This window comes from Haemaphysalis longicornis, unplaced genomic scaffold (assembly GCF_048455015.1).
Source record: "Haemaphysalis longicornis isolate Haplotype H1 unplaced genomic scaffold, Haemaphysalis longicornis Haplotype H1 scaffold_6, whole genome shotgun sequence".
In the NCBI taxonomy this organism is placed as follows: domain Eukaryota; kingdom Metazoa; phylum Arthropoda; class Arachnida; order Ixodida; family Ixodidae; genus Haemaphysalis; species Haemaphysalis longicornis.
The window spans coordinates 8,580,170-8,584,433 of record NW_027526407.1 but is presented as its reverse complement, the minus strand read 5'-3'; positions in this window follow the sequence as shown (position 1 = coordinate 8,584,433).

Genomic DNA, 4,264 nt, shown 5'->3' with positions numbered 1-4,264 from the left:
AGGCGCAAGAAAGAGGCTAGCCATTGCCCGCAACACGGTCGCCCGTTTCGGGAGCCCCAGTGGGCGTTGGTGACAGTTTTGCTTTTATTTTTTTTATAGTCTCGACCCCATGCAAGATTTGAAACGTCACCATCCGTTCATTTTTTTTCGTTAGGTTTATGTGCTGTTCGTTTATAATCGCTGAGTGTTAGAAAGCGCATCAGACAATGGAAAGGTTTGTTTGCTGGGCGATCAGGGACTTCGTAGCTGTGGCTGTAAGCTGAGGCTTCCTAGCTGGGAAAACTGAACTTACATTTCGAATTGGCCACCGCAATCATTGAAACACGTCACCAGCCGACGTTGCGTTCGCTCAAGACTTCCAGCGCTCCCGGAGCACCGAGTTTCGTTTTTGAACGAAAAACAACGGCAGCTTTCCTCCGGCCACAAGGCTTTAAACACCGACTTTTTCGTTGTTTTAAAAACCGATATGAAATCGTCTTTTCCGGGGCTACAAAATCACCATTGACAGTAACCACCAAACTCATCTAATTAAGAAGTTCGTTAGTAGAGTTGAATTACCCACCTAACTAATGTGCACACCCCTGATACTATCTCGTGTCCGCCGCAGCTAGCAATCTCCTTCTGAAGAGGGTTTCTTTTTTTCTCGTAGAGTCTATTTTTAAGAATTTTTGAGTGTTCACTAAAACACCCTCTACATATATATATATATATATATATATATATATATATATATATATATATATATATATATATATATATATATATATACAAAGTAAAAGTACGCTCTTCGGAGGCTTTGTTTCCATAGTTTCGACCTGAGACAGGTCTTCCTCAGGAATGAAAGCTTTGGGAGAAAATCGTACGGACTCAGGGTGAGGGCGGCGCCCCGAAACACAAGCCACATGAGAAACAAACACACAAACGACCTCACACACCATACAGAGCTTATTGTGCAAAGGCAAGCGAAAAAGAAACAAATAAAACAAACTAACAAAAAAAACAAAAAAAACGAAAGAGGGGGGGGGGAGCGAGAGGAACATACTGCATGAACGCGAGTGGTGGGGATGACAGGAAATACGGCAAGTTCATGGGTGGTGAAAGGCCGAAAAACATCCGGTGGTTCCAAGAGGGGAAAACAACAAACACATGCCGCCAAGAGCAGTGAGTTTACATGCGCGTCACAGGTTACAAGCATTAACTACCCACCGTCTTCAGTGGCAAGGTCAGGAATGCAAGTGGGACCCTTTACTGTATTTTGAGCCCAGACAACTTCCGCGACTTTAGGGGGTCCTACAAAAGGCAATGGGGAGCCCATTTGAGGCGTCCCCTTCCCCGCCTGCGCCTCCCTCTGTACACGACGTCGCGTCGTGGAGCGCCAGGTCAATGCACGGCGTGTTAACTGTTAGAACTCGGCCCGTCGCCGGCACGCGTAAACCCCTTGCCTTATTCTACGAAAATACGGCTGAGTGCGGCAATTTGTAAAAACATGAAAACAAGAAGAGAGAGGCTACCGTTGGTGCGTGCCGTGTTTCCGGGGAAACAAAAAAAAATAAAGAAAAAGAGAAAGAATGAAACAATGGAAAAGAGAAGCAAAGCAAATCATGAGCGAAAAGACAGGAAAAACGCGCACCCCGTGAGCACTAGCATTGGGGATCACAATGTGAATACAAGACGCCCGAGGCATAAGCCACAACAGATACCAAATTAAAATACTTGTTACACGCTTGGTTGAAATTGAAAGCTCGAACATTCGATTTCATAATTCCCAAGGATAAAATGGGTATGACATCTGGTGACATAAACAGGCAATCGGTACAATCTGGTTATTATTGAAGGGTGTTATGCTCGCTACGCGCTGAGACAAGGAAATGACAGAAAAAAAAAATCAAAAACAGCGGGGGCGGGAAGGGAAGTGTTGGTAAGAAGCAGGAAGCGGACGAGACAATTATAGTGACCGCGGAACATAGCGGTAGGTTGTTGGCGTACCAATGCAAAATTTAACACCTGGAGCAACAGGCTGCCTGTGCACCTCAGACGCGCAATACGTTGCGCGGGAAAGGCCGATGCACACGAAGGGCTTAAAGTAAGCATAGCAACCGGACAACAAAACTTCAAGGTCTCGTATGTCCCGGGGTTACAATGCCTCAATGGTCATGCAGCGTACGAATAACAGTAATCGTTCCAGGACTCTCATTAAGACCAGCCTTCAGGGTATTAAATTTACAGATTAAGTAAGACTCACATTGTTCTGGCTCCCGACAGCTAAAAAAAACTGCTCCTTAGGAGTGTGATTTTTATGTCATCGAACGAGTGATTTTGTGTCGCTGGGTGTCTGGACAAGGGAAGGTTTGGGAGTTCTTTGGTGTGATAGCGGTGATTGTTAAGCCGCATTCGAAAAGGTCCATCAGTTTGTTCTATGTACGGCATATTACATCCGCCGCACTCCAATAGGTAAGCCAAATTGGACGAGCCATAATCAAATGACCCACGTACAGCATATCGGAAGCCCGCATGTGTGCGGAGTGCCACCCTCGCGGTCTCTACGTGTTTACACACCAAACATCTGTTTTTCCACACGGCCGGCAGCCTGGTTGCTGGGTGTCCCTGTCTTTGGCGTTGACAAGATAGTCCCCCATGTTTCTTGCACCCTGTATACTACACGCGGAGGATCAGTGAACATTTTGGAAAGTCGCTCGCTCTGCTGGAGATTGTAGAAGTGCTTTTTTCATTTGATTCATGTTTGGTGGGCTACTAGTAAAAATTAAGACTAAATTAGCGCGGGAATTGTTCCCATCATTCACGTGTGACCCCTGTAGCAGTGTGTTACGATTTAAACTTACCGCCCTAGATGCGGCATCGTCAACAAGTGCCGGCAGGTAATGCTGTTTGACAGGGACGCCCCGCATTCGGCTGGCGTTCGAGCGAAAGTCTTCATCCCTGGAGAAAATTCTTCTAAATCTATGTGCCTTTGAATACAGGATGGCCGTCCTGCAATGACGTGGGTGGCAGCTTTCGAAGTGCAGGAACTGTTGGCGGTCTGAAGGTTTCCTGTACACAGTCGTCTCTATGGACCCCGCCCGCACATGAACCTGAACGCCCAAGAAACTTGTTTTGGTGCGAGAGTACTCGTAGGTGATTAAAATATTAGGATGAACTGTGTTGAATTCTTCTATAAAGGCAAGAAGTCGTTGCTCACTGTTTCTTCAGATCATGAAAATGTCGTCAAGGCATCGCTTGTACAGTGCTGGTGATCTGTCTGAAGTAGAGAGGAATTGCGTTTCAGTATTGTGCATGAATATGGTGGCACATTTAGGTGCCATTTTTTCCCCATCGCAGTACCACTTGTTTGGAGAAAGTATTTGTTTTCAAATTCAAAACTGTTGAGTTCTAATACGAGACGCGTTAATACTTCAATAACTCTATGGCTGGGATAGCCGGCTTCGCGGTGTTCGTTGTACTACTGAATGAGGGCATTGATGCCATCGCTGTGCGGAATTTTGGTATAAAGGGAGGTCACGCCCCATGTAACCAGAAATGCAGCGTCCGGCACAACCATGCCCTCGATTTCTTCGAGAAAATGGTTTGTGTCTCGCAAGTGTGATGGAAATTTAGGGGGTATATCGCGAATGAGGTAATCTGTATAACTTGAAATTGGCTTTGTGATGGTGCCTATTCCCGATATAATAGGTCGACCGGAATTTCCAACTTTGTGTAATTTTGCAAGCATGTAAAAGCGCACGCCTCTCTCAAGTATGGTGCGCACGCCTCTCTGTGTATTTTTCGGTTTTTCTGTCCTAAATATTCAAGTGTTAGTCAGCGCTCGTCCCGTGTCTTTCTGCTCTTCAAATCGTTCCCTGCGCTATTTATCATGATTCCAAACCAACTGGCGCAAATTTTCTTTTTGCTCTGTAAAGCGGGTTAACTCTGGCCATTTTGTGCATGATCCCAAAGAGAAAACAGTTCACAAACAGAATCAGGAAAGACGAGACGCCACGTAGCACTGACTGCCATCTTTTAGTTTGCTTAGAAAAATGACGACAAAAGAAGAAAAAAAATGGCGGGAGGAATTACACAAGAGTAAATGTTTAAGTAGGCTTAGCCAATTTTTTATAAGCTCTGCCAAAGTGCCTTAACTGCAGCAAAATTCAAAGTATAACTTCCCCTTCAAACAAGGCTGAAAAAGTGTGTGCCAGAAACCTTAAGAAAGCACCTTTTTTCTTATTTTCATAACGCAGTGTGGTTGCAGGGGAATGTTAAGCTTTTG